Source organism: Lonchura striata, chromosome 4, assembly GCF_050655825.1.
Source record: "Lonchura striata isolate lonStrDom1 chromosome 4, ASM5065582v1, whole genome shotgun sequence".
NCBI classification, from domain to species: Eukaryota; Metazoa; Chordata; class Aves; order Passeriformes; family Estrildidae; genus Lonchura; species Lonchura striata.
This window is the reverse complement of record NC_140706.1, coordinates 40,594,438-40,607,488: the sequence shown is the minus strand read 5'-3', so window position 1 is coordinate 40,607,488 and position 13,051 is coordinate 40,594,438. Positions and strand designations below refer to the sequence as shown.

General features: G+C 36.0%; 1 protein-coding gene across 8 annotated transcripts in view; it reads left to right on the top strand.

The window, feature by feature from the left end:
• Positions 1-13,051, top strand: part of RAPGEF2 (Rap guanine nucleotide exchange factor 2) — a 182,998-nt gene that overhangs the window by 115,455 nt on the left and 54,492 nt on the right. The gene's annotated exons all lie outside the window — the stretch shown is intronic.

The window sequence follows — 13,051 nt, the reverse complement described above, 5'->3', positions numbered from 1 at the left end:
TATTGTTTGGGGAAAATGCATTCATAAGCAGAAGAGCAAACATTATTTAACAAGGCCTCAGGTGTCAGGAATTAGGAATTTAGGTTTTGCATGACAAAAAGGTTCTGTAAGTTCTATAAAAATGTATGGAACCTTATTGCTCAGTTAAAATGTTTAAACCTTCATGCTAGATTTTATATGGTTCAATATAGTTTTCAACCTTAAAAATTGTTTCTTGAGAAAATATTTATGAATGTGTTCTGTGACTACTGTGTCTTAGAATGCACATGAGAATGTGAACAGTATAGTCAGCAGATGCAGTTAAAGAATCATAAATAGTAGGAAGAGGTGATAGCAGGAACTTTTTGAAGGAAGAACATTTTTTTTTGCAAGAATTCAGTGTTTGTGTAGAAATACAGAAAGTAATGTGGAAATGTTTTAAAATGTGTCCAGTGAATTTTTCCTACACCTGTAGCAACATATCACAGTTTCTTATTGTAGACTGTTTTGTTCCTTTCCCTTGTTAATTACATTCTAAGTATAAGGGAGTTCATGTAACCAAACTGTTTGATGTTCATGAAATATTTAGAACTTAATCTAAAAAAAACCCCAAACATAACCCGCCTTTTTTCCTCCTGAAACTCAAGCACTGAAGAAGCTGAAATAGAATAGGTTACTTTGAATTTGCAAATAGGAATAAAAGAAAATAAAAAAGCTGCATATGTATTGCTATGTTTTCCTGTTCTTTCTCCTCTCCAAAGAATGTAGATAAAAAGTTCTAGATTTACTCTGGTAGTACAACAAGTTTAACTGATATTAAATAAGTACTTATAGATAAAGGAAAAAAAATGAACTAGCTTTTTAGAAACTCTACATCACAAACTCTGTCATATTCTAGTTGTATAACTTTGAGGTATTTAAATCACAGAGGTGAATTTCACTCTCCGAAATGGAGACTGGACTAAAATGTAGAAAAAATAAAAGAAAAAAGGTCAAGGTATTGCTTTACAAATGTCCCCATATATACAAGAGAAAGAAATCATACAGTCTGACGTGCAGTTGCAGATTTTGCATTAAAAAAGGACATAGTTTAAAGACTATATAGAACTTTAAAATTAAACTGTTAGGACACAGACTAGCTCAGCAAAAACCACTGCTTTAGCAGTAAAATTTTCATGCCTGTTCACCAGGTAGACATTATTTTCCTTGGAAGATGTGAATTTTTTCATAGAGAGGGAAGGGGAGCTTGGAGTTCCAAGGCATAAGAGTCTATCTTACTTTGCCTAAGAGGAAAAACTTCTTGAATTAATAATTTCTGGTAATGAGTTATTTTCATGTTAGTATGTTCCCAGAATTATAAATATTTTATTGATATCTGACTTGAACTTATTTCAAGGAGAGAGGCTTAATTACTTTTGTGACATCCCCACTCAGAGTCTCACAGCTTGATTTGCTGGAACTGAATGCAAAATTCAGTTCCAATCTGGAACTGACTGCAAAAATTTCCCGTGCAAGGTTTCACAAATTTCTGTGAATTAATTTTACTTAATGCTGTTAATCATAATTTCTTAATTAATTAATGCTTAAATCTTAATTTCACACTAGTTTAGTTAGGGAATGAGGGATATGGTTTCAATCTTTTATTCTGTGAAAGTGGTATGCAGACTGGCCATTGTTTTAATCATAGGGAAAATGGAGAGACGAAGAATATAAAAATGCTCTTGTGTTTCCTAGATTTTTTAAATATAAAAAATAAAGTCAGCTGCATCAATCAAGTGTATTGGTGTTACATGCCTCATATTTCATAAATTGGAGGAGTTTGAAGCGGTGCTGCAGGCACATATCTAAAAGTGGTGTTCCTTGATACACAACTACTGTTATCTGTTTAACAGGGAGTAAAATTATGCTCTGGGTGAAAGATGTCAGAGAAATTAAAGCAGGGTTGTTGCAAAAATACTTTTGCTTAGTTCTTGTATTAGATGTACTTTACCAGATTTTGTGTAATTAAAGGAATCTTAGAATTGTTTGGGTTGGAAGAGTCCTTAAAGACCATCTTCTTCCAACCCCTCTGCCATGGACAGGGACACCTTCTACTAGACCAGGTTACTCAAAGCCCCATGCAGCCTGGCCTTGAACACTTCCAGGGATGGGGTATCTTCAGTAGGTTCATTATGTTTGGCTGTGTCCTTGCTGGTTATTGGAGTCCTCTCAAGCACCTTTGTAGGGCTTTCATTATAATTTTCCTAATCTTAAATTTTAGGAAGATGAATGGTGTTGCAAAAAATATTATTTTGTGGATGTTCAAACAATCTCTTGACGAGCTTCACACATTGCATCTGATACTTGGTTTATTATGTGGAAAAAAAAATCACATGAAGGTCTAGTGTATGAAGGTTCCCATTGCAGGCTTTGGCCTTGTAAGATGTTAGCTTTTGACCTAATTTCTCTTTTTTCTTTGTATCTATTATTCATAGGAACTTTACTCAAGGTCAACTAAAAAAAACAAAATTAAAAAATCGACAGGTATAATGACCTGTAAAAATGGGACTTGAGATGCATAGTTCTTGTATGACTGTGTAATGATTAACAACTCATGAATTGCACAATACATTGGAGTGACTTATGGACAACCTGTAAGACAGTATATTTTTACTTCAGGTGTAATTGAAATAAAGTCTGCTAAAAAAGGACAAGTTTCATTGCTGGCACAGCGACACTTCTTTAGGGATCATGGGCACTGCAGTCTTTGATGTGCTCAACCTGTCTTGAATTACTAAAAATTATTGGAAGCAGTAAGTCAATTGTTTGGGTTGTTCTTACCATATTTAAATTCACAAAGATTTGTGGCCATGTGCTAGGGGTCCCTTCCCTCCCAGGAAAGAGAAGGAAATGAATGATATTTTGAGGAAAAGTCTTGAATGGGGATTGTTCAAATATGTTTATTTTACTTGGATGTGTAGTAAAGCATGCTGTTGGCATGCTTTCCTAAGAAATCTAGAACTATACCAGAAATAATTTTCTGGTACTGGAAGAGATCATCAGTATTTTTCCTTGACTCATATAATAAATGTAGTGTGATATAGTTATTTATCACTTGAGTGAGCATCACACAGCTCTTCTAAGTTAGGAAAAGAGGTGTGGTGTTGTGATCAGATGGCTAGAGTTGCTAAGCTTTTTCTTGTTTCTATATACGTTTCTGGAGCAAAAAATAGATTCATGAAAAAGCTCTGTCTAGGTAGTAGTGACCTGTTAGCTGCAGCAGCTGCTGATAGTTATGATTTTGTTCATCTTGATGAATTACATTGCTCTCGGACTTGATACAGATTATCTTCTTTTGTTGTTAGGCACCTTTATTTTTAGCACTTATTGAAACCAGATTCTGGTTTGGCCTCTTCCGATTATTCCTTTTCTTTTAATTAGAGTATTTGAAAAAAAAAAAAAATTCCTCACTGGAGGCCAATAAATGGGTTGTGGATTTTTCATGTGATTAGAAATAGTGTTTCACCTCTTTATAAGTGCATTATGATAGTCTTTAATTGCGCGACCGTGTATCATCTGCAAGATTTATCTCAAGATGGATAGCTTTGTAATGAGCAGCTGTTTGATGTTTTGGGCTAGCTTCATTGCTCAAAAGGTTGTGTGTATGGTGTACTATTCAAGTCTTACTCGGAAGAGAAAAGCATAAATATTATTCTCTTCTGTGGCTTTTCAAGATGCTTGTAACTACAGTGTTCAGTCAAATAATTAAAGTATTGTGGGGGTGGAATTATCTACATTTTTCAGTAAGGTCTGCTAAAGCAAATCTTTGGCAAAACATAAGGGCAGAATTTTGAGATTTTAAGATGGTCTTAGGAAGGTCTAAATAAGCTTTCAGAGGATAGATTTTGTTGCTTGAGTTTTCTGTATTGGCCCAGTTCAGACAATCACAGCCTCATCTTCATATGAAAGGTTGATTTTAAGTGACTTGCCTGGCATCTTACCAGAGATCTGTGGTAGACTCTGGCTAGATTCCTGTTCTGCTGGACAGCATTTCACTGCAGATTTCCCCAAAAAGCTTCTAAATGGCAAAATTTGGGTCATTTCAGAGGAATGACTGTGAATGCATTTAGTGACCTGTAGAGATGGCAATGAGAACATCCTTGGCACATAGAGGATGTCCTGCTATCTTTCTGTTATGACTTCAATGCCTGGGGATTGCACAGCATATTTCAAAGTGAGAGAAGAGGGGAAAAAAAAAAAAAAAAAACAACCTCAAAAGCATACCAGAAAGGCTGCCATCTATGTGTAATGAAGCATCTAAATTTTTTTCAGGTCAATGTGGGTAGTTGATGTAGAATATTGCACAGTAGGGCATTTTTTGGAATGTTTATGAAGTAAGAGAGTTTCAGGCCTCACAACATATTCAGTATTATGGCTGTGGTTTGTATTCTAAAGTGGCCAAACATAGTGGTGCTGTTGGATTGTTTTCAGAGTGATGCTTTTGATGGTGCATACTGTAATATGGCATTTATAGTCACAATGCAGATGTGAACCTGAAAAGGAAAGTCAGCTTCTTCCAAAATGCTATTTGAGACTGAGAGACTAAAGCTATTTATTATTACTGAGTTGTTGGCACTCCTGCCTGATCATCAGATGTGCTGAAAATCTAGCTGAAATTGAGAGCTGCTGGTACCCAACAATTATTAAAAAAAAAAAAAACAAAAAACCCAAAAACTATCCAAGCAACCAAAAATTCTAAACATCAAAGGAAGTAAAAAATCCTAAATCCCTTTACATAGTGTTGACTTGCTCCTGATTCTATGAGTTAATAAAGGCATAGGAAGAAGAGAAACTCTAAATAGCAGAGATAATGTGTTAAGTAGCCTAAGTTAAAAATAAGTATATATGACATTTACAATATACACAATGAGTAGCCTGAAGTTCATTGTAACTAGAAGCAAGCACTGAGAAAACTAAGGAAATCCTGTGCCTCAGTATCTCAAGTTCATTAGTCCACCTGCAAAATAATTGCAGCCCCTTGCTGAATAGTGGTTCAGGGGTTTTAATCAGTGATACTTAATACTGGTACTTCATTTCCAAGGGATGTAAACTCAACAGATTAGTGAACAAAATGGTTAAAATAGTCCAGTGAGAGGAAGTAAGTTAGATTTTTGGGGAAATTTAATTTTTAGTTATCTAAGGCAGGGGATCTCAGTGATATGTAAAGAAACATGTATCTTATAAGAGGGTTGGTAAATGCTGTGAGTTGTGCTGCTTTTTTCTGCAGTTGTGATTGCTGTGAGTACGACTCCAGCAGCAAAAAGACAGGGGAGGTGTCTCATGTCCTGTATTCTGCTGCTAACATGACCTGAAGCTTATCTGCAAAATACTTCTGTACTTGAAAACTTACAGGTTGTCTGCAAAATCAATGAAATATCAAAAGATAAAATGAATGATTTAAGAATATGAGCATTAGAAATAATGATTTCTAAATTTTAAACTGGAATTGTATAAATATTTAGGCTATGTTCAGGCCATCAGCACTATGGGATGATGATGTTAGTGCTGGAAACTCTGAAGTATAATTTTTTTAAAGCTTATTTGAAGTTGGTTTTTCTTCAATTGTCTTGCATATTTTTTTATTCCTTGCTGTATTCTAGGCTTTAAATTGCTACAAATTAGCCCTTAACATCATCCTTGATGTTTGAAAACTGAGCTAATTTTACTAATCCCTCATTGAATACACAGTGGTGTGATTTTTGCTTGACTGAAATAGCGTCAAGATTTTCAGGACCTTAGGGTGATTTTATTAAAAATCTTATTTCAATTTTTGATACCTTAATTGCAACAGCAGATATATGACCAGACTGCTAATTCTTTATGTACTACTACTGATTAATTCTTGGTAGCTTTTTCTAAAATTTGAAATTAATAGAAGTAATACTACTAGAAAGAGAAGAAATCCCACTTGATAGGGTATTTCAGGACTTTGCTAGTGGGTGTAATACTGAACCAGTGTTTCCAGTGTCTAAGAAATATGGTTAATATTAAGGATTTGAGAAACATGAAATATGAATGTCTTGAGATTTACCCTTGACCAAAGAATCTCGTACCCACCACACTTCATTGCCAATATTGGATTTAAGAATGTGGAAGCTGTAGAGCAAGAGAAGTGTGGCATAAATCCAGCAGTTCTGCAGTCTTTTTAGGATTCTGACCTCTGCATGCTTAATCCATCTGTCTGTTACAGAAATGACCCTGGCACTCACATGGTATCCCAGAAGTGGATAGTTGGTGGTTATTCCAGTTTTGTCAGCTTGTCAGTAGTCTTTTTGCTGTTCATTTTGAGATGGTGATGATTCAGTTGAGAACCAGGAGAAGAATAAACTGTGCTGAAGGGGTCTCTGCTCAGTGGGTTACTTGTGAAAGCTGATCCTGTGCCCAGAAGCTAAAATTTATTGGAATGTTTATAATTCCTTCCAAATCCCCTGTTCTGTATGAGGATACTAGAGGACAGATGAAGGACATGGGATTGCATTGCTGTTATGTGGGTGATGTTAAAGGTAAATAGCTTTAGATTGTAATAGTACCTGCCAAGTGGTGCTGCTGCTTGGTCCCTAATAAGTCTGTGGTGTAGGGATGGAGATCAGCTATTGCCTAAATTTATTTGATTTTATTTATTACTAGGTAAACATGAAGGTTCACAAAATTTGGTGAAATAACTGGAACATAGAGAATTCTGTATGTGTGTTCTTTGTAATTTACTCTTGTGGTGCTGGACTTGGTTACTAGACTGCAAGATTCTATTAATTCCATTAGCAAGGATGTTGGTTCTTTGGGCAAAAGGCTATATTTGTCTTTTTGGGTTGCTCTCACTGCAAATATGAGGCTTGCTGCCATGAACCCGTTGGTTCATGGTGTTCAGCTAACCTGCCATTCTATACTCGGCCTAAACCTTAAGCTACTCAAAAAGCTAAAAATAAGGCCTTAGGTCCTTTTGCAATCACTGGTCTCCATTGCAGATATTGGAACACAAAATCCTCGCATGTTTAGTTCCCTTTTCATGAAAAATGAAAGAGAATTTTCCTAAATGGAAAGTAGCTTGCTAAACCTCAGAGCTTGGACTGAGTAGTTTTCTAGCATTTCCCAAGTCTTGAGTTATAGGCAGTCAAGTTGATGTCTCCAGTAATATGATGTTCCTTCTAAACCCTGTCTAGAACACCTTAAAAAGGCATAAAATAATTTGATCTGCTACCATTTCAATAATTGCTGTCCTTTGTGGTGTATGGAGTGTGACTACCCTTCCTTTAATTCAAATGGGTTTTCTGATTTTTCCTCACATGTGTTCTGAATTTGTTTAGTGACTTCTGTAAACAGCAGAAAGCTCTGAACCATTTGACAAAATGTCAAAAAGATTTTGCTTTAAATGTGAAAACAGTTGAGACTTTCTACACTCAAATGTATGCATACCTCCATGGCACTTCCAGCTCTTAGATGCAGATGGAGATGACAATTCTCCTTTAGACTGGGGATATGCAAACTGGTTCAACACCAGCCTTCTCTTTCAGTTCCAGCTTTTCAGCATGGATCAAGAGCCAGTTGCTTTTCAAAATAGAGGAAAAGCAGGCTTGTGAGTTAGAATGTGGAGAAAAGCAAAGTTTTACATTATATGTGCATTTAGGATCTGTTAACAAGCTAATAAATGCCATAAAATGTAGCTCCATGTAGCCCTTGCTACCTGTAGATTGTTTATTTCAATTGTCTCAGGCTTGGCTGGTGACCATGTGCCAACATTTGGTGACACTAATACATCCTCTTGCTAACTGTAGTTACTGATCTTCAGAGACATTGGGACAGCCAGGAATCATGCTGCAAACCCAGAAAATAACCTGATGGTCAAATACCTCAGCCTGGGATTTCTTTCACTCAGTCTATAAATACTGCCTCATTTTGTCTGACTGCATCCTGCCACTCCCTTGCAAGCACAGGTGCTGTGTGCTGGGTCGTTTGGACAAACACACTAGGTGGGATTCATTAGTTTATAGCTTGACTCCAAACCGTGACCTCGCAAGTCAGAAGAATTGGTTTAAAGCTTTCTTCTTTTATTCCTTCTCTGAAGAATGATTTCATAAAAATGACGTTGTTCCCATTTTGTGGGTCTCCCTTTGTGTGTGTAGTCATGTTGGCTTGTTTTATTGTTAAAAATAGGCTTGTACTGTTCCGTGCTGCTGTTCTTCCTGCAGAGCCAGAAGAATGGGAGCTGGGCTGTGCTCTTAGGCCTCCATCCATGGCATTGTTTCCTAAATGCCTATCTGCTGCTGTGTGCCTGCCAGCCTGCCAAATGCTGTAGGGGTTGCTTGAATGTCAGGAAGGTCTAATGCAGGATGATTTGAAAAAGCATGGGGAATTCTGAAAAAGAGAACACGGGTACAGAACTGAGCCATACATTTGCTATTGGTAGTAGGATTGATGGCTTGAAAACGGGGTGATGAAGGATATTGTTTGTCATGTGCTGGGTCATGGTTGAAAAAAAAAATCATTCACGATTTTGTGAAATTTAAACTGAATTTTGGGAATTATTTCTTAGCTCTATCCTAGGTTTGCTGAACCATCAGCCCTGTTCTCATTTTAGTCCAAGTAAGTTCTTTGTGCTCTTCATTTGAGGTGGGGGTGTGTGTTTTTTTCCATGCATGTAAGGAGATAAATAAAGGCTCTTCAAAACAATCACTCTTTGCCTGTGCTGTTTCACCAGTCAAGGTACAGGTTGACCTCTAAATCTTAATGTAATTCTGATAAACTAGGAAGAAGAGGAACCTGAATTCTCCAAATTTTTGGCAGGCAGTAGCTCTTTTCTTGGCTAGGTTGCTCAGGAAAGTCAGATGTTAGACTTGGAGGTGTCTCGCTTACCTTTTCAGTCTTCACCTGCTGAAAGTCCTGCTTGACCAGTGGATTTTCAGCTAGCTTTTTTGACATTTGAATAAGTAACTGGCTATAGACAGATTTTTTTTTAGCTTTTGAAATACATGTAAATAATGTAGAATATTTTTTTTTCTGTTATTCTCACTTTTAAGGAACTAGGAGGAAAAGGAAAATGCATGAATTTATGGATTTTGGTGTCCTAGTAAAACGTACTACTTAAATAATTAACTCTGTGTCTGGAAATGGTTGTTCACCGGATTTTTTTTTTTTTTTAAGCAGCAGAGAAGATTCATATTTTATTTTAAAACTGAAGTTGTTCACAGTTGTAGGAGCAGATGAAAAAGCAAACTAAAATGAGAACAGCATTAGTTTCTTTTAATAACTATAGAAACCTGTATTTAGGTGTACCTCTCCTTGCCTGTTAGTGTATGACTTCTGCAAATATTTTCTATGGTCTGACACTGAGAATTTCTGTCCTATTCAGTCTATCTCATTTTCAAATCAGTAGGTTCTCAACAGTTGATAAAATTGTTGTTGTTGGAGTTTTTTGGGTTTTTTTTTTTTTCTTTTTTTTTAATTGGTGTGGTTTTGTTTGTTTTTGTTCTTTGTTTTGGATTTTTAAAAATTTTGTTCTTGAGGTGGTGTTCTTTGTGTCTTGTGAGAAGATTAGAGACTTCTTGCATTTCAGGGCAAAGGATTTTTAGAAATTTCCATGTAGCAGATATTTTCAAGGTCCCTGAAAAATACAGCTGCTTTTCCTAAATAAATGGTTGCTCAAGTAGAGTTTCCCAAACAGTGGTGTGCATGTCAGCAGTAGGATATAGAAAATCTAGTTATCTACTTATTTCCTGTTGAAGGAAGAGGTTGTTTAGGCAGTTAAATGTCACTCCTACACCTGCAACTTCCATTAGTATTGTACATTCTGTGATGATGGTACCCAGGGAAAACTAAACTTAGGAATTCCTGAGTAGCATGATTATTTTTAGTGTTTTTTTTTTTAAGTGGAGGTTCAATGTTCCAGCTGGGGTTTTATTTAGTCGAGCATCCAGAGATAACATGCTTAATGTAGTAATGACTAAAATGTGCACCACTTTTATGAAAGTAACTTTCTAAATCTCTTGCACCATGTGTTACAGCGAACTGCTGCTACCTTTTTAGTGCTGTTGTAAATGAGCAGTTGGTTTGGCTCTCAAATTTTCTGGTCATTGTAAGGTGACCTAATGCAGTAGTTTAGGTAAATGCACCCACCTTGATCATGTAAATGAAAACTACTCCAGTGTTTAACTTCTGGTAGGCAGGAGAAAAAAGATGAATGTCACGTGGTCGTGTTTGTAGAATAGGCTGCAGTTACTGGTCTTGGTACTTCAACCTGATTTCTGTACTGCTTATTTTTCTGCAGCTTGGGAACCTGTGATGTAAAAATCTCTTCCTAAATAAGCACCACTAAAACATTTCATGGTGTCAGTAGAATATGTCAGTTTTTACATGGGTTGTGTTTTCAGGATGCTGTTGACACAAGGCAGGACCATACAGGATAATTTGAACTGTGTGCACACCTGCACAGACACAAATAGGTGAATTTAGGAAAGTCACATGTGAATGTCAGCATTTTAAGCAGAATAACATGGTGCTTCAGTTGACAATGTCTGCTTATTCTAAAGCAGCCTTGATTATAATGGGATCCATATGGGACCTTGTTGTTTTGCTTATCTTATAATGTAGTTGTGGGCATTTGTAAAAAATAGGCAATTAAAAAAATAGCCAAGGTTGGAGGCTAATGAAGTTTAGTGTTGGTTATTACAGTTTTGAGTAAATGTCACTTGGACTACAAAGAAAAGCTCTGCAGGTTGTTTCAAAATTTGAGATAATATTACTATAAAAAAATGAGTCTGTGCTGATATATGTAAATAATTTTAAATGGCTTTGCACAGCTGTTTCTGCACTGTGCTCCAGAATTTAGGGAGCACTGTAGCACTTCCTAAAGACTCCTTAATGAAAAGAAGAAAAATGATCCTTTAGTTTTTCTCCTCTGAAGATCTCAGTGAGCACACACTAGTAGGTTTTCTGGCCAAAGTACTTAATAGCTGAGTTGTTCATAGAAGTTGGAATCTTGCTCTGTGTGACAGAATAGAAACTGTGAAGGTATTAGGAATGCAGGATGGTATGACAGCACATACAGTTTTAAAAACTTGGGTCAGAGTAAAATATTTTCATTAATTTTCTTTGACTACCATCTGAGGAAAAGTGTAAAGTAAAGTAGCAAGCAAAGCTTGGGGTGTTACAGCAACATTCCCTGGTGTGGTGTATTGCCATGGCATTAGAACATTTGCACTTGCAAAACTCCTAAAATAAGTAAAAAAACTGTTTGATTAGTAGTCATGTTAGTGTAGCATTAAAAAATTATAGTTAGGGTAAAGTAATACTATTTGAAGGTTTTGCAACATTAGTCATGTATAAAAGGAAATACTTGTCATTAAAAAACATTTTAACTTGTTACTTTACTGTTTCTTCATTAGCCAGAAAAATAGGAAGACTACTATACTATTTATAATGCAAATATGAAAAGTCTTTACTCCTTGCATTGAGTAGTGTTATCTACAGGCTTTTAAGACTTTTTAGGCAATCTTTATTTTGAAATTAACCTTTGAAAATAACATCGCCCCCATTTTCAATCAAAATTAATTGCCCTGTACTTGTCCAACTTAAAAAAAAATTGTAACATTGTTTCAAATGCTCAGTATTGTGCAATTAGCAAGTTAAGACTAGTGATTATGGCAATATACATTTTTCTTTTTATTAAAAAAATACTCTAACCAAAATATTCGGAAAAACAAACTTTAGCAAGGGCTTTGATATCCACTTGTGTGTTATTTGTAATACTGCAATTCTTTGTGTCCTTTTTTTTGTTTGAGGTGAAGCAGAAGTGTGCAACTTTCATTGTCAGTCAAGGAAAATAGTGGAGACTTCCACCCACTTTTCTCTGAACTATTCCTTGATACTCTAAAGCAAAGAAAATCCTTTACTTAAAACTCCAAGGGTGGCATTGACATGGCTGCAGCCATCAGACTTCAAACAAATTTTCCATTTAATTGCTTGTGAATAGTCATGTCTCTCTTTAAATTTTCATCAAATTCCATTCAGTTAATAAGGTATTTTTTGGAGAAAGGACTCAGTTTTTGCGTCTGTGCATAGAAGGTCCCTAAATATTTATATCTTTAAAATTTTTTTCTTTGGAAGTGTACAGAGTACTTGGGTATTTACTAAGAAGCTACCAATAAGAACATCTAAGATGTTTTTATGTTAGTCATGTTGGATTTTTTATTTTTTCTTCCTCTCTTGGTTGGTCTGGTTCTGAACACTAAGTATATCAAACAACAGGCTTACTTAAGATTTTTCTGCTTGGATTAGTGACATGGATCTGGAAAGAATTTTCTGGGTCATTGACATTACACACTTGTGCAGCACACTCATAACTTTGACTCGCTTCAGTATGAAAGCCTTCTCTACCACAGCTCCTGTGGAGTCTGGCTTGGAGAATCTCTGTGGTTTATTAGACAGCAGCCTTCTTTCTGCTTCCTGCTCATTAGGCTTTACATCTGCATTGCCTTTTACTGAAAATATTTCTTTTTCCTCCTTTCTATCTCTGCATAGTGATCTTTCTCTCAGTGTGGGCTGAAAAAGCTGTGCTCTTCCTGCACTTTGTCAAGTATTAGTTTTTCTTCTTATAATCCTATAGTTTTTTTCTGACTCTATGTATGTGTATGGCTTTAAGCCATCTTTATTTAAAAAACACAGCTGGGAATGTGTGCAACATTTCCAAATAAGGTCTCTGCTGGGGTCGTGGAAATGAGCCCAGAACTATATTTCTGGAGGATGCATGCTGTGATCAGATTGGGTTCTCCTTCTGCTGCATCACCTGAACTATTCAGTCACCTTCTGATCAGCTGATACATGGAAACTTTTTCACAGTCATTTCTGACAGGGAATTTCCCAGGCTGTTGATTTTTGTTTAAAGTGTGTGATTTCACATATCTTCCTACTGGTCATCTCTTGCTATCAACAGTGTCTTTTTTCAGAGCAATGCCAACAATTTTTTTCCTCCACTTGGAAAGTGGGGAGATCTAAGATATTTTGTATATCCATCTTTCATATCTCATCTTTAAAAATATAACTG